Consider the following 18,431-nt stretch of genomic DNA (forward strand, 5'->3'; position numbering starts at 1 on the left):
AAGCATTAGGATGACAAATATAAAGACCACTTACATATATAGTGTGGGAAAATGTGATAATTTATTTATTAAAATATCTATATTTGTTATTTTTTTCTTGACATCTATATTTGTATCCATATCTACGTAAGTCCACACTAATATATTGAAAGAAACTTTTTAATTGGCATTTTCATCTTAAGAATCTTGTTGTGATATTAGCTATACCGATTGCTTACTATGGAAAATTCATGTAGAACTCCAACTATACATTCGTTTTTGGTAATTTGAATGTGGGATTGGTCTACAGATGTTGCAAAAGGAAGAAACGTGGATTTATAGGGGCTTAAGATTAATGAACTATTGTTGGAGATGCGATTTACAAATTGATTTAATTACTTGGATTATTCAAAGACCAGAGATGATTTGGCTTTGTAATAACATGTTGTTGTGCAAACGTTAGAAGTTTTTTGAATTATATGGCATTTCTAATCTTTTTTTACTTGTGGAGAAAATAAAGAGATTGCAATTTTAGAGTTGAAAGAGATAGATTAAGTAGTTTTAATTTCTCGGTTGTAGTTTACTAAGAAATTATACCTAAGGTGGTCATCTATGTGTAATCGTGGAGTATCCTTACCAATTCGGAAACAAGAAAGAAAGAAAGAAAGAAAGAAAGAAAGAAAGAAAGAAAATATAAATTATGAAAGATTATCTTATTTTATTTCTTGATATCAAGTAAGTTAGGAAGGCAAATTACAGATAAGTGGGACATAGGTCAAAGTGAATTCATTGGAGGAGAAGCCCAATAGATGAAAGGGAGTCGTTAAAGGATGAATCTCGCTAACATGGCCGCTCCATCATTTTTAGGAGCGAAAAATGATGGATCAATTATGGCCACTTCATACGTAATTACATTGGAACAAACTTTCAATTAATGCAACACATTCACACATTCTTTTGCTTTTTTGCTAAAAAACCTTGGACCTTTATGGACGTGGCGGGCCTGGATTAGGGGCGATTGGTTTCTCAAAAGATTGGTTCCCGGTGTAGAATCGAGAATCAACTTTGTGACTCTCAGTACCAAAAGATTGGAACTGGAAACAAAGCTTGTCGGTTCTGAAATCGATTGCCTGCTGGGGGAGAGACGCTTGCTTTGCTTTGCATTTTGTTTTTGTGTCCTCTTTCTTCTTCTTTTTTTTTTTGTCAACTCTTTTTCTCCACTTTTTATTTTCTATTACTTTCTTCTTCTCCAAATCTCTCCCCCTCATAAAAAAAAGAATTATGTGATCAATTTTTACTACGCTTGGATTTGCAAGTGAAGGCACAAAAGGACATCTTCACGATCGACACCACAAAAAAAAAAACACAACGATCTTTATTTCATCCAAACTGCAGCAGAGGTTTCACTCATGGTGTAGATTTTAGGAATTCCATTTTTCACATAACTCGTCGTACAAACACGGACCAGTAGGATGTATATTCCAAATACAAAAGCGGCATCGCTCGTCATCTCTGCTCTGTTTATATATATCGAAATAGTGAAATGCACCAGGCCATTGAAAGCTACAGAAGAATAGCGTGCGGCCAAAAGGATTGGGTTGGAATGAAAATCCCCACGTAGAACCAGCGGGGATCTGATGAAAGCCGACATCATTGTCTTTAGATTTACAATGAACAGAAAGCAGCGGTGCTCCGGGTAAACTATTGGTGATATTGACTTCAATATCTTTCAGAAAAATTGCAGAGCTGGTTTGTAGGAAGGCAAGAATCATTACGACTACCACGAAAAGTTTGGTTGACGAGTCCATATTCGTAACCATGGTGTTTTTGTTTTGGAATATGAATGCAGTGAAGCTCTGTGGAGCGACCTATTTAATGAGGATTAAGATGCTCCATTTGGTAAGACAGAAGATACAAACATGTGTGAGGGCTGAGGATGACAAATATAAAGCACAGATACAAATTTAGTGTGGGAAGATATAGGAATTTATTTATTACATTATCTATAATTGTAATGATTTTTCTTGACATATATATTTGTATCAATATACACTTAAAGTCTCACTAATATATGGAAAGAAGCTTTTTAATTGGCAATTTCATATTAAGAATCTTGCTGTGATGCTAGCTGTACCTATCGCCTTGCTGTGGAAAATTCATTTAGAATTCCAACTATACATTCATTTTTGGTAATTTGAATGTGGGATCGGTCTACAAATGTTGGAGAAGGAAGAAGCGTGGATTTATAGGGGCGTGAGATAAAAACTATTGTTGGAGATGGGATTTACAAATTGATTTAATTACTTGGATTATTCAAAGACCAGAGATGATTTGGTTTTGTAATAACGTTTTGTTGTGCAGAGGTTGCAACTTTTTTGAATTTTATGGCATTTTTTTTTATATTTTCTTACTTGTGGAGAAATTAAAAACTTTTCAAGTTTAGAGTTGAAATAATTAGTAGTTTTAATATCTCGGTTGTATCTATATTTTTTACCGTAACTTGAGTTAAACTTAATTCCACAACATTACAAAAAAACAATTCTAAATCGGTTATAGTTTACCAAGAAATTATACCTAAGGTGGTAATCTTTGTGTAATTGTTGAGTATCCTTTATTGTTAAGCCAGTAAGACTAATTAATCCGTATACAAAAAAGAAAGAAAGAAAATATAAATTAGGAAATATTATCTTATTTTATTCCTTGATATCAAGTAAGTTAGGTAGGCAAATTATCTTAACCATAACCAAATGTCGAATAATTAGAACCCTTTGCAGCACAAGTTGCACTTGTGTTGCGTAGATTTTATGAGTTTCTATTTTCTTAGAATGTGTCGTATAAACACGGATCAATAGGTATTATATTCCAATCACAATAGCAGCATTGGTTAACATATCTTTTCGCGACATAAATATCGAAAATAGTGAAATGCCCCAGGTCATCGAAAGCTGCAGAAGAATTGCGTGTGGTCGAAAACATTAGGTCTGAATGAAAATCCCCACATAGAACCGGCAGGGATCTGATGCAAGCCGAGATTGTCTTCTTTAGATTACAATGGACAGCAAGCAAGGGTGGTGCTCCTGGTAAATTATTGATGATTTTGACTTCACAATCTCTCGTAAAATCTAAGGAGCTGGTACTACGAAAAGTTTGATTGACGAGTCCCATATTCGTAACCTTTCTGTTTTCGTTTTGGATTATGAATGTAGTGGAGCATGGCGGAGCACATTTAATGAGGATTAAGATGCTTCATTGGTAAAGACTGAAGAAAGAAACCCGTAAGGACTGAGAATTGGATACCTATTCAAGCACTGGGATGACAAATATGAGGGCCACATACAAATTTTAGTAAAATGTAGCAACTTATTTATTAGGATAATGTATCTATACAAATTTTATTATCATACTATTATATTTGTATCCGTATCTGTATCTATATTCTTTTTTTTTTTTTGAATCGAATAAACCTCATTTCATTTCAAATAGCTAAAGTAGGATAACAATCCAACGGGGCTTCTGAACAAAGAACATCCAACAAAAGTTGGGGAGGGCTAGAGGTCCAGTTTAGAGGGAGGGACTGACGGAGTTGGGCTTTGGCGACCCAATCCGCAGCTTTATTTTGCCCTCTGAAACAGTGAGTTAAACTTAAATTTGGCAAAGAAGAGAGTGCGGCCTGGCCTTTCTTGATAAGTACAGTGACTTCCCACGGTTCTTGATCTGCTCCCAGAAGTGTCTGAACTAAAGTGAGACAGTCAGACTCCACAGTTAACACACGTGTGCCCTTTTCCTTCTCCCCACTCGGAGGCGAACTTCAAACCCTCAATTACTGCTAGGGTTTCAGCATGCAGTGCTGATTGCGCCCTTCACCTCTCGGGCGAACCCACCCATCAACACTCCGGAGGCGTCTCTCCACACTCCGGCGATCGCTCCAGTAGAAGTTCCGGCAACGAAAGCACCATCAACGTTGATTTTAAGCAAACCCAAAGCCGGCGGAATCCATTTGAAGGTTGAGTTTTGATCTTCTGCTGAGTTAACCTTCTGATTCGAGCACCAAGATTTAAAAATTTTCATGCTTTACAAGTGTTTCGGACACAACTCCCCGTGGATCTGGCATTTTAGCTCGGAAAATGGCTGCGTTCCTCTCTTTCCAAATGAACCAGAGCACTTCAGCCATTACCTCAAGGTTAGGTGTATCGGGCAAGTCACTCTTGTAGTTTAGAAGCCATCGATCTATACTGGTGAGACCTTCTCTCTGTATCCGTATGCGTAGATTTTAGTCTGACCATACTTCAGTTGTCCAGGGACAGAGTAGGAACAAGTGTTCTGCTGTTTCTGGGCTCGTTCTGCACAAAGAGCACATCGGGTCAGGTAAAGCTCTTCGTTTGAATAAATTTTCCTTCGTAGGGAGTGCATTTTGGCATAGATTCCCCATGAAAATTCTGATTTTGGGTAGGGTCTGCAAATTCCACACTTTGCACCACAAAGTTCTAGGCTTTTGGTAAGAGGACGATGCTTGTTTATGAGTTAAGTCCTTGTCCCCTTTCCTGAGCAAATTATACCCACTTTTGACTGAATAGGTTCCGGACTTTGCTGCTGTCCATACTATTCTGTCTTCCTCTCCGGTGGATGGGATGGGGATCGCCAGTATTTCATTAGCGATTCTATCTTCAAACATGTTTTGGATTGTTTCTTCCTTCCATGAGTAGTTGTGTTTGTCTATCAACTCGGTAACAAGGTGAGGATCCTCTCGATTAGTAGGTCCTGTAATTATGCCCTGCTTCAACCATTTATCTTCGCGGATTCTAATTGATTCTCCATTGCCTACTGACCATTGAACTGAGTCTGATATTACATTCCTTCCAATTAGTAAACTCTGCCATCCCCACGATGCTCGGTGCCCCTTCCTTGCATGCCAGAAGTCTGTGTTAGGAAAATAGAGTCCTTTAAAAAGCTGAATCCACAGCGTAGATCATTTTTCTATCATTCTCCACGCTTGCTTACCCAACATTGACCTATTGAAAGTCATAAGGTCTTTGAACCCCATTCCTCCACTATCTTTCCTCGTTTTCAGTACTTTCCAGCTTTTCCAATGTATTCCAGCTTTCGAGTCATTGTTCTTCCACCAAAAGGAAGCAATCATTTGCTCAATAGCTTTACAAATGGATATTGGGATTTTGAAAATCGACATCGCATATTGCGGTAGAGCTTGGACTACCGCTTTCAAGAGAACTTCCTCCCCAGCTTTATGTATCTATATTCAAGCATTAGCAAAATGTAGTAATTTATTTTCTTGACATCTATATTTGTATCTATATCTACGTAAATTCAAATTAATACATGGAAAGAAGCTTTTTAATTGGCAGTTTCATTTTAAAGAATCTTGCTGCGATGCTATAATGATTGCTTGCTATGGAAAATTCATGTAGAACTCCAACTATACATTCATTTTTGGTAATTTAAATGTAGGATGATACAAATGTTGGAGAAGGAAGAAGCGTGGATTTATAGGGGCGTGAGATTAATGAACTATTGTTAGAGATGGGGTTTACAATTTGATTTAATTACTTGGATTATTCAAAGACCAGAGATGATATGGTTTTGTAATAACATTTTGTTGTGCGTAGCTTACAACTTTTTATAATTCTATGGCATTTCTAATCTTTTTTACTTATGGAGAAAGCAGAGAGATTGCCATTTTAGAGTTTAAAGAGATAGTTGAAGTAGTTTTAATATCTCGGTTATGTCTATATTTCCTACCATATCTTAAGTTAAAACTTAATTCCACAACATTACAAAGAACAATTCAAAATTGGTTGTAGTTTACTAAGAAATCATACCTAAGGTGGTAATGTATGTGTAATCATGGAGTATCCTTTATTTTTTAGTCAGCAAGACTAATTCGTATACGAAAAAGAAAGAAAGAGAATACAAACAAAGTTTTTTTTTCTTAATTTATTCCTTGATATCTAGTAAGTTAGGAATGCAAAGTACATATAAGTGGGACATAGGTCAAAGAGAATTTTATTAGAGGGAGAAGCCCAATCGATGAAAGGGAGTTGTTAGAGGATGAATCCCGCTGGCATGACCACTCCGTCCCGACGGAGCAATTGTGGCCACCGGTTTTTCAAGTCAAATACCAGAAACCAAGCAAACAGGTTACTCTTTGTTTTCATACATTTTTTAATCTATTGGTTTTCTTCTCATCCCTCTCTGCTAATTCACGTACCAAAAAGTAATTATGACCATTGAACCACATCTTTATCTAATAGTTCAATTAATACATATACTTTCGTGATAAGAATCTGCGAAAAATAAAATCTAGAAACTTATTAAAAATGGTCTTATTTAAAACGCTGCAAAATTCGACCAAAAATAAAAATACTTCAATGCACTATTGGTGTAGTTTTTTCTTCACATAAACGATTTTGAAATTATGACACCTAACTATTTTTTTGTGTAAATAACTAGTCCTACGTAATCTAAAGATTACTTTGTAAAATGAAAAATAAAGGAATTGTTACTTTCATAAAAGGACAAATAGATTGTATCAATGATCACTAGGGCTCTTTTGAGGTTGATGGTGCTCACCATTTCGTCGTGATTTCAAATTCATTCGAGGAAGGTGGAGAGGGATGGAACTTAAATAGCATGTGGTAATTGTGTTCACGGCAAATTTGGGATCTTTCAATGGAAAAGAGAGGGAAGATAAAGGGGAACTTGTGAGAAAAATGGGCATAAATTATGGGAAGTTGAGAACCTGGTCAACATTGCCTGGGTTGAACCAACTTCAGAAGCATAAGAAAGTCCTCGCTTCCTCCACCATCGGCGGTAGACGGTAGCTTCGAACTCCGTCATGGTTGACAATGGAGTGAAAGTGTGACCTGGTATTGGCGTCGTCTTCTTCTTCTCATGCAGTCCTTGCTTGGATACTGCATATACAAGTAACTACTGTGAGTCTTATGAAATAGATTCTATAAATATAAATCCAAAAAATTATGTGTGGAATAAGAAAAGAAAAGCCTTTCAAGATCTGAACTTAATTATATTTCGTTTATTCAGCCTCTAGCTGCAAGATAGATAAGAAACTAATTTACTAATTACCATGTTACTTTATTAACTAGTGATGTTTATCTAACCTTCGATTTTAGAAAACTGACCTTTAGCTTTTTCACACATGATATTAAAATATCCTAAAAAATATAAAACAATAATATTTAGAATTGTGATTTTCTTTTTGCATAAATAGACTTCTATAACTTATCTATTTGAGAGGATGGCAAACTATTTCTACATCTCATTGGCCAAAGTCCATGTTGATCATACCGCAGCAAGCTAATCACTCATGATGAAAAGAAGTGCATATGAACAAATTTGATTTGAACTATTTTTTCCTTTTACATATTCTTTTATAATTAATTGAAAAAGTACTATTATTTTGTGTTTCTCATTATAAAGAATGAATAAGCTACGAAGGACTTGATAACTCCTTCGATGCTTGACAAATATTCGGTTAGTGTGATCAATTGCACATATTCTTGGTATGTGTTAGGTAGCGCTTTGTCACCTATACTATCTCGTACGGTCGATTTTTGAAGCTGGTGTCCACTACCGAAATGTTCAATGTAAATCCGGTAATCTATTACTCAATGATAGAGTGAACGGTTTCTTTTCTAAGTTTGCATATCATTTGTAATTGCCACTTCCTCCACTTCAGAAGATTACCGGCCATTCCCGCCTATGGATAACCACCTAACTTCTCGTGAACAGTTTTTTCTCGAATGCTTGTCTTTTATAACGCCCACTTCTTTCAGTTTTCCATTGAACAATCCAGTTCACTATATGGATAACCACCCAATTTTTCACACACGTTGGCATGTGCCAAAATACTAATTAAATTGAGACAAACTTTAAATTAATGTAACACATTCACACATTCTTTTGCTTTTATGCTAAGAAACCTTGGACCATTTTGGACGTAGTGGACCTGGATTAGGGGGTGATTGGTTTCTCAGTAGATTGGTTATGAGCCTAGAACTACTAGTAATCAACCAGGTGACTCCCATTTCCAATAAGTTGGTCGGTTTTGAAATTGGTCGCTTGTTGGGGGAGAGAGGCTTGCTTTGCTTTGCATTTGTTTTTTGTGTTCTCTTTCTTCTTCTTTTTTGTCAACTCTTTTTCTCCCTTTTTTATTTGCTACTACTTTTTCTTTCTTCTTCTCCAAATCTCTCTCTTCATAAATAAAAAAAAGAAATTATGTGATCGATTTTTATTACAACGCAAGTGAAGGCACAAAAGGACATCTTCACGCATCGACACCGTGAAAAAACATAGACAACGATCTTTATTTCATTAGAACCCTTCGAAGCACAAGTTTCACTCTTAGCGTAGATTTTACGAGTTCCATTTTTCACAGATGTTGTATAAACACGGACCAGTTGTTACTATAGTCCAATTACAAAAGTGGCATCGGTTTTCATCTCTCTTCTGGTCATATACATCGAAATAGTGAAATTCACCAGGCCATTGAAAGCTACAGAAGAATAGCGTGGTGTCAAAAAAACTGGGTTTGAATGAAAATTTCCACATAGAATCCGCAGGGATCTCATGAAAGCCAAGATCATTGTCTCCAGATTTACAATGAACAGTAAGCGGCGGTGCTCCTGGTAATTTATTGATGATTTGGACGTCAACTTTTTTCAGAAATTCTCCGGAGCTGGCTTGTAGGAAGGCAAGAATCATTACGGATACTACGAAAAGTTCGATTGCCAAGTCCATATTCATAACCTTCATGTTTTTGTGTTGAAATATGAATGCAGTGGAGCACAATGGAGCGACCTATTTAATGAGGATTAAGATGCTACATTTGGTAAGACAGAAGAAGGAAACATATGTGAGGACTGAGGACTGTATACCTATTCAAGCATTAGGATGACAAATATGAAGGCAACATACATATTTAGTAACTTATTTATTAAAATATCTATATTTGTATCTGTATCTATATTCAAGCATTAGGAAAATGTAGTAACTTTGTATTAAAATTTTTATATTTGGAATTTTTTTTCTTGACATCTATATTTGTACCTATATCTACGTACTTTCAATTTATTATATGGAAAGAAGCTTTTTAATTGGCATTTTCATTTTAAAGAATCTTGCTGTGATGCTATACCGATTGCTTCCTATGGAAAATTCATGTAGAACTCCAACTATACATTCATTTTTGGTAATTTGAATGTGGGATGTGTCTACATTAATGAACTATTGTTGGAGATGGGATTTACAAATTGATTTAATTACTTGGATTATTCAAAGACCAGAGATGATGTGGTTTTGTAATAACATTTTGTTGTGCATAGGTTACAACTTTTTAGGGAAAATTTCAAATAAGGACCCAAAGTGATAATAAGGCCCTGAAGTGAACCATGTGTCAAATAAAGACCTGAAGTGCCCTCATTTTCTCAATAAGGGCCCGAAGTGAACCTTGTCTCAAATAAGAGTCTGAAATAACCATATCAATCTAAAAAAAAGGACATTTTCGTCTTTTAATTTTTTTTTTATTTTTTTTCCTTTTCAGTTTTTTTCCATAAAAAACAAACTCAAAAATGAAAAAAAAAGCTAAAGTTAAAAAAAAAAAAAAAACAAGGGGGAGCCCAACCCCCGCCTGTGGCCGTTGCCCCATCGCCGGTGGGGCGGCGGCGGCGATGGCCAACGGGGCCGCTGGCGCCTCAGTGAGGGTCGGCAACCCTCGCCAGAGCCGGGAGAGGGCGGCGACCCTCTCCCAAATGTGGGCGAGGGTTGCTGAACCACGCCTCGATCTAGGCGAGGGTTGCTGGCCCTCGCCCAGGTCTGGGAGAGGGTCGCCTCCCTCTCCCGGCTCTGGCAAGGGCCATCAGGCCCTTACTGAGGCACTGGCAACCCCACCGGCGATGGGGCGGCGACCACAGGCAGGGAGGGTTGGCTGCCAGCCCTGTCCCCTGTTTTTCTTTTTTTAACTTTTTTTAAATTTTAAATCTAATTTAACTAAAATTTATGTTAAAATTATTTTTGGATGAAAATGCCCTTGGCCGGCCGAAGAGCCGGCGGGGTGAGGCCTCTATGAAACTGTTATAGCCACTTCAGGTCCTTATTTGATAACATAAGTCCACTTCAGGCCCTATTTGAGAAAATGAGAGCACTTTGGGTCCTTATTTAGAATTTTCCCCAACTTTTTATAATTATATGGCATTTCTAATTTTCTTTTAATTATGGAGAAAATAAAGAGATTGCCTTTTTAGAGTTGAAAGAGATAGATTAAGTAGTTTTAATATGTTGGTTATATCTATATTTCCTACCATATCTTAAGTTACACATAATTCTTCAACATTACAAAGAACAATTCAAAATTGGTTGTAGTTTACTAAGAAATAACACCTAAGGTGGTAATCTGTGTGTAATCATGGAGTACCCTTTATTTTTTAGTAAGCAAGACTGATTCGTATAAGAAGAAAGAAAGAAAGAAAATACAAATTAGGAAAGATCAAAAGAAGTAAAGGTTTTTTTTCTTATTTTATTCCTTGATATCTAGTAAGTTCGGAAGGCAAAGTACAGATAAATAGGACATAGGTCAAAGCGAAATTATTAGAGGGAGAAGCCCAATCGATGAAAGGGAGTTGTTAGAGGATGAATCCTGTTAGCATGACCACTCCCGTCATGACAGAGCAATTGTGGCCACCGATAGTTAAAAACTAGAAACCAAGCAAATAGGTTACTCTTTGTTTACATGCATTGTTTACTTTACAAAATTTCTTCTCATCCCTCTCTGCTAATTCACCCCCCAAAAAGTAATGATGACCATTGAATCGCATCTTTATCCAATTGTTCAATTAATACATATACTTTCAAGATAAGAATGTGCGAAAAATAAAAATACAAACTTATCAAAAATGGACTTATTCAAAAAGCTTCAATGCGCTATCGGTGTAGTTTTTTCTTCACATAAGCAATTTTGAAATTACGACACCTAACTATTATTTTGTGTTAATAACTAGTCCTGCATAATCTAAAGACTACTTTGTAAAATTAAAAAAAAGGAATCATTACTTTCATAAAAGGAAAAATAGATTGTATCGACGATCGCCGGGGCTTTTTCGAGGTCAATGGTGCTCACCATTTTGTTGTGATTTTGAATTCATTCGAGGAAGACGGAGAGGGATGGAACTTAAATAGAATGTGGTGATTGTGTTCATGTCAAATTTGGGATCTTTCAATGGAAAAATGAGGGAAGATTAAAGGCAACGTGTGAGAAAAATGGGCATAAATTATGGGAAGTTGAGAACTTGGTCAGCAATGCCAGGGTTGAACCAACTTCAGAAGCATAAGGAAGTCCTCGCTTCCTCCACCGTCGGCGGAAGACAGTAGCTTCGAGCTCCGTCATGGTCGACAATGGAGTAAAAGTGTGACTTGGCATTACTGTCGTCTTCTTCTTTTTACGCAGTCCTTGCTTGGATACTGCATGTATAAGTAAAAATATGAGTCTTATGAAATAGATTCTATAAATATAAATCCAGCAAAATATGTGTGGAATAAGAAAGAAAAGCCTTTCAAGATCTGATCTTAATTATACTTCGTTTATTCAGCCTCTCTTTGCAAGATAGATAAGAAACTAATTTACTAATTACCATGTTACTTTATAAGCTAGTAATGTTTTGTTTGACCTTCGATTTTTTAAAACTGAACCTATAGCTTTTTCACGCATGGTATAAAAATATCTTAAAAAATATAAAATAACAATATTTAGAATGGTAATTGTCTTCGTGCATAAATAGACATAGACATCTATAACTTATCTATTTGTGAGGATGGCAAACTATTTCTACATCTCATTGGCCAAAGTCCATGTTGATCGGTCAGGTCATACCGCAGAGAGCTAATCACTTATGATGAAAAGAAATGCATATGAACAAATTAGATTTGAACTATTTTTCCTTCTCTTTTCCTTCTACATATTCACCATAATAAATAAAAAAAGTATTGTTATTTTTGTGTTTCTCATTATAAAGAAAGAATAAGCTACGAAGGACTTGACAACTCCTTCAATGCTTGACAACTATTCGGTTAGCGTGATCAATTGCACATATTCTTTGTATGTGTTAGGTAGCGCCTTGTCACCTAAACTACCTCGTCCAGTCAATTTTTGAAGCTGGTGTCCACCACCGAAATGGTCAATGTAAACTCGGTAATCTATTACTCGATGATAGAGTGAACAGTTTCTTTTCAGAATCTGCATATCAATTGTAATTAGACACTTCCTGTCACGCCCCGAACCCCAACGGGCTCGCGACACCCCTTCCACGGTCGTATTGAACGCGACGTCCCAGGACGCGTCGCCGACCCAAACGAAACACCCAACAATAAAGGCAAACGGAAGCGAAATTAATTAACCCAGACAATAAACAATAACAAAGGGATAGCACGCAACAGTAATTGCATACATCATAAAGCAGTCACTATTACAAAACAATAACCCAGTCTACCAAATTTAAAGCCACAATTTTCAAAAGGGGGCGGTGGTTGACAAACTTATCTCCTCTACAAAAGGTACTCAAAAGACAGGGTAAATTATTTATCTTTCAATCCCTGTGGAGCTCTGGCGGCATCTCCGAATCGATCACGATCGCGGATCTGAAATGGTTATATAATAACCGTGAGAACGAGTCTCAATAAGCAACCCCCTATACCCCACGTAGGCCAATGCGTACCCAGACAAGTCTAACATGCGAATAGCCAAACAACACAATCAATTTCACACGACAAGCTTACCTCGCCTCGAACCACGTGCCAACCCTGCATATTAGTCCAAACATGATAACGCAACAATAGTTCACCACCATATCACAATCACTCGGCACACACTCCCACTCGCAATCCGCCAAACCAATCAGTCACATCGCACACACGTGTCCAACCAACTTTCCTCTCACGGACCACCGTCAACACGTCTCAAGTCCGGTCTCACAGGCACACAAGCCACACAATTCGATCAATTCCAATGGCCGCCGTCAACACGTCCCAAGCCATACCATTCAAACAAATCCAGTGGCCGCCGTCAACACGTCCCAAGCCACACTATTCAATCAATTTCCAGTGGCCGCCGTCAACACGTCCCAAGCCACATTATTCAATCAATTTCCAGTGGCCGCCGTCAACACGTCCCAAGCCATATTATTCAATCAATTTCCAATGACCGACGTAAACACGTCCCGGTCCAACACACCTTTAACGGGCCACCGTCAACACGTCTCAAGCCCGAATCCATTTGGCACATCGACCATTCATGCCTTCACACGGACCGCCGTCAACACGTCCCAAGTCCGTAGCCCTCCGATCAATCCGGGCTTAAAATCGACAGGCATGCACACGCCATTCAATTCAATCAATTTCACGCCAATTGCATCAAAGGATCCATATTCACAATTCGCCACGTCAATCCACAAACCCGACGTTCAAGTCGGCCACGTATGATCACCCAAATCATGCACATTATTTTATCCAATCCAATTAGCACAATTATATCATAATATAATTTAATTAAAATACGCCATAGCCGTTCTAAACCCGAGACAAGCCTATAAAATACCCAAAGTACTAGGTAGGGTTTAGGAAGTCACTTACTTCAATTTGGCTCGGGAAAAACCCGCACGGGCTCAAAAACGGGCCGGATGAACAGTAATGGGCCCGGATGAACAGTACTCGAAATGAACAGTAATGGGCCCGGATGAACAGTACTCGGAATGAACAGTGACCCCCCCTCGGCTGAACCGTACGAGCAAGGGCGCGGGCTCGGCCACGGCCCGGGGCACGCTCGGGCTGGCTGGGCAGGGTCGCCGGGGCTAGGTGGTGGTAGACGGGGCAGCGACGGCGGCCGGTACGGCGACGCGCGGCGGCTGGTCGAGGCAGCGCCGAGGAGAGCCCAAAACAGGGAAGGCGTCGGGGAGGAAGAACAACAGAGGAAGAAAGGTGGTGGCGGCTAAGGGGGGAGCGGCAGATCGGCGGAAGTGGCTGGGGGGAAAGGCTGGGTGGCGGAGGCCGAGCGGCGGCGGCGGCGAAGCTGGGAGCCGAAACTGGGGAAGGCGTCGGGGAAGAGAGAAACAGGGGGAGAGGGGGTCGCGCGGCGGCCGGAGGTGGCACGGCGGCGTCTCGGGTGGCCGGGCGACGGAGGACAGGCCGGCGGACGGGCTGAGGCGCCCGGACCACGGCGGACGGCGCGGCTGGCTTGCTCGCGTGCGCGTGGACGGGGCCGGCGACAGGCGGACAAGGCCGACGAGCGGCGGTCGCCGGCGACGAGCGGCGGCACAGCTCGGTCGAGCGATGGCGGCGACGGCAGCGACGGCGACGGGGCTGGAGGCAAGCTCGGTCGGCGTCGGCTGGTGCGAGCAGAAGCAGAAATGATCGAGCGGCGAAGGATGAGGAAGAAGAAGAAGAAAGAAGGAAGAAGAAAAAGAAAAAGGAAGAGAGAGAAGGAGAAGGGATGGGTCTGACAGGGGGGCAAACGTGCGCAAGGGGAAAAGGTGACCGGGGAGAGAGAGAGAGAGAGAGAGAACGTGCGCGGTCAGAAGGGGGAACGTGCGCGCGGAGGAGAGAGGAGAGAGAAAAATAATAAAAAAATTAACTTCAATCAAATATTAAATGCGATCCGATGACCCAAATTCAAAATCGAAAGCGATCTACCGGTCCAAAATAAGCCTCGTATATAAAAATGGACAAAGGCCGAATTAATTAAATCAAACTATAGCGAGAGAGGTCTACTAGTCCAAATTCGCACCCGGTCAAAAACTCCCCTTTTTCCATTATTCCTGACAATCTCAACGCTGGCTACGATAATATTGACACCGTCCAATTTATTTCGTCCTGAAACTCCCGAAAATCGACTGTCAAGTTCGGGGTCTAAATAACGGCCAAATTCGATCGAGCGCGATTCTAGCGAAATCTCAATTTTAAAACAATAACCGAGAGTGATCAGTTCCCGGGCGAGATTTTACTATAAGCACACTGACGAATTACACGTTTTATAAATCCCAACTATGGGCCGAAATTCGAAATGTCACACTTCCTCCACTTTAAAAGATTGCCGGCCATTTTGGCCTATGGATAACCACCTAACTTCTCGTAAACAGTTCTATTGACGAGTCCATCTTCTAAACCTTTGTGTTTATGTTTTGGATTATGAATGCAGTGGAGCACGGTGGAGCGAGCAATTTAAGAATGACAAAGGTATTTCATTTGGTGAGACAAAAGAAATAAACATGGGTGAGGATTGAGGACTGGATACCGATTCAAGCAATGGGATGACATATATGAAGGCCACGTCCAAATTTAGCATGGGAAAATGTAGTAATTTATTTATTAAAATATACATTTTTGTAATTTTTTTCTTGACATCTATATTTGTATATGTATCTAAGTAAGTTCGCACTAATATATGGAAAGAAGCTTTTAATTGGCATTTTCATTTAAGATGCAATTCAATCCAATTAAGAGTCGCCACTGATTTATTATGGGTCAATTAAAAACCCAATTAAAGTATAGGTGAACACTTTACTTTTACGAACCAGAGATATCGTAGATACGGGAACTTGGGTACAGTAGATAAATCTAATGCCCTTTAGATACATTTTCTCTTATTTCAAAAAGGTTTTGCAGGCAATCTTGGTTAATTTTAATCCTAAACCACTAAAATGTGATGGATGTTCATGCGGGTGCACAATCAATAATGTAGCACTCAATAGATCAAAGCAATAAATAAATTGCTAGAAATAGAGCGAACCTCGATCTATTAAGCACAGCATAACTTCACTATTGATTAATATCTTTATATCTACAAGATATTAAATTAAAAAAATGCATGCATAGCCTAAACATGATTCTAAATGCAATGACATTAAATGCTTTTTGAGTTTTTCTTCTTATAGATGCAATTTTAATCTAAATTATGTGTGAATTAGAATATGAATTAATAACATGTGATATGAACTTAAATGTGACCTATATACAACCTAATTCTAATGACGGATAAAATAAGTATAAATTAATCTAACATGATATGCAATGACATCCAGATTAAGACATTTGATATTATGATGACGGGGAATTGATGACATGGGCATAAAAACAACATGGAATTTATGACATGGCAACAACAATGAAATGTGCATTTTATTTTTTAGTGATTTTATTTTAAAGCTAAAATAGGAAAACTATTTAAGATATGTGATTACCATATTTAAATTACATGATTTCCAGATATTCAATTATAGAATGCAAGTCAATTAAATCTTGTGTTAAGATTTGTGTAATTCCTTCGTGAGATTGAGAGATTATTTCATGAGGAATTATTGGACTAAACATTGTATGAGTTATTGGGTGTAATTGGGGCTTGGAAAACACTTAGAGTATATGAGTGACTCGAGTGTAGTTGTAATCTCCGTTGTATCACTTGATCTATAGTGGAATTCGATGTTACTCTCCCCGTAGACGTAGGTCACTACGACCGAATCACGCAAATTTGAATCCAATTTATTTTCTTGTTCTATGTATTTTATCGTTCGATCGCTTTCTTCTGCAACACGGATGTCACAACTTGACTTGGGAATCCTACAAAACAGATCAGGAACAAGTCCCTATCACTAATAGGTGCTGGCTAGGATCGCGTCACGGGCAAGGAGAGTAGCAGCTCATCGGTGACCGCCAAATGCTCGCGGTGGCTGGGCTTCTCGCAGATCGGTGGAGGTAGCTCGACTGGGAGAGAGTTGCGTCGAGGCGGCTCGTGACTAGGGACAGATAAGAGCAGGCCGTGACAGCATCGGGACAGGTCACGAGATCAATAGCAGGCCCGTTGCGGTGGAGGAGCTTCACGATGTGGCAGGGAGTGTCGGCCAGGAGTCGCGGCTAGCAGCACCGTCACAGGTCAAGGAACGGCAATAGCACCGTCACGGGGTCAATAGGTAGCTGGTGATGCAGCTGGACTCATGAGTCTCGACTAAGGGAGGCAACATAGGTGTGGAGCTCATTGCCGGTGCAAGGGCAAAGGCGGTTGATGGCGGCAAGGATCGTTGCAGCCGTGTGGAGGCTGGGCCGTGAAGGGGCTCGGTCGAGGCTCTCCTTTCCTCGCTCTCTCTTTTCTCTCTCTGTGTTTTCTCTAAAATTGCTGACCAATGTGACCACGCTGAATTGTGAGATCTTAAGACATTATATAGTGTTAACCTGGGTCTTGTACGAGCTTTCTAATGATAAAAGGCTTAATCTTTATGGGTTAATTAACATTACGCTCAAAGCCTTTAATCAATTCCAGCTCTCATGAGCCAATTTTGACTCAATTAAGCTCAATACCCCCTCCCCTCTCTTAGGGAATTTCGGCCACTGAGTGTGCATGGGCTGGCCAAATTTTAGCTCACCTATGAGCTCAGTCTAGATAATTTAATTCAGTTTAAAAACATCCACCGCCGGTTCATCAAAATGATCCTAAACTTATGTCATTTAATTAATTAATTTTTTTTAGGGTCGGGGTGGTCAATCCCTAAATTTTCTATGCTCATAATTTCTAAATAATTAATCAAAATTTAGGTGTCAACATTCCTTCGTATCTAGTAATACAGATAAGTATGACATAGGCCAAAGCAAATTTAGTAGAGGGAGAAGCCCAATCGATGAAAGGGAGTTGTTAGAGACTTCCTTGTCCACATCATACGTTCTTTACTTCAATAGTTTAATTCTCACCTCGCTCTGCTAATTTACGTACCAAAAAATAACTATGACCATTGAATCACCTCTTTGTCTAATAGTTCAATCCATACATATATTTTCACAATAGGAATGTGCAAAATTAAAAAACTACAAACTTATAGAAAATGGACTAATTTTAAAAGCATCAAAGCACTAGTCGTGTAGTTTTTGCTTTAGATAAGCAATTTTAAAATCCCGACACCTAACTGCTTTTTTTGTGTAAACAACTAGTCCTACGTAATCTAACGACTGCTTTGTACAAAAACAGAAAGGAATTATTGCTTTCGTAAAAGGAAATATTGACTATCTTGCCGATCATTAGGGCTTTTTCGAGGTCGATGGTGCTCACCATTTCGTCGTGATTTCGAATTCATTCAAGGAAGACGGCAAGGGATGGAACTTAAATAGCATGTGATGATGGCGTTCATGGCAGATTTGGGGTTTTTCAATGGAAAAGAGAGGGAAGATAAAATGGATCGTGTAAGAAAAATGGGCATAAAGAATGAGAAGTTGGGAACTTGGTCAACAATGCCATGGGTTGAACCATCTTCAGAAGCATAAGAAAGTCCTTGCTTCCTCCATCGGCGGCCGTTGACGGTAGCTTGGAGCTCCATCACGGTCAACAGTGGAGTTAAAGTGTGACCTGGAATTGCCATCTTCGTTTTAGTCTCACACGGTCGTTGCTCGGATACTTA

The 18,431-nt window shown here is 39.2% G+C and overlaps 2 long non-coding RNA genes across 3 annotated transcripts; both read left to right on the top strand.

Annotated features, from left to right (window-relative positions):
- Positions 1–3,442: 3,442 nt before the first annotated feature.
- On the top strand, positions 3,443–5,617 carry LOC130137094 (uncharacterized). 2 transcript variants are annotated; one of them, XR_008815746.1, is made up of 2 exons: positions 3,443–4,711; positions 5,443–5,617. It is a non-coding gene; the product is annotated as an uncharacterized LOC130137094 (long non-coding RNA). The 2 variants fall into 2 exon arrangements; XR_008815745.1 differs by having other exon boundaries at positions 3,443–4,344.
- Positions 5,618–5,888: 271 nt separating this feature from the next.
- LOC130137095 (uncharacterized) lies at positions 5,889–9,039 on the top strand. The gene is made up of 2 exons (XR_008815748.1): positions 5,889–6,131; positions 8,677–9,039. It is a non-coding gene; the product is annotated as an uncharacterized LOC130137095 (long non-coding RNA).
- The last annotated feature ends 9,392 nt before the right edge of the window (positions 9,040–18,431 follow it).

This window comes from Syzygium oleosum, unplaced genomic scaffold (genome assembly GCF_021117445.2).
Source record: "Syzygium oleosum isolate NSW1041296 unplaced genomic scaffold, Sole_v2.1 Sole_v2.60, whole genome shotgun sequence".
In the NCBI taxonomy this organism is placed as follows: Eukaryota; Viridiplantae; Streptophyta; class Magnoliopsida; order Myrtales; family Myrtaceae; genus Syzygium; species Syzygium oleosum.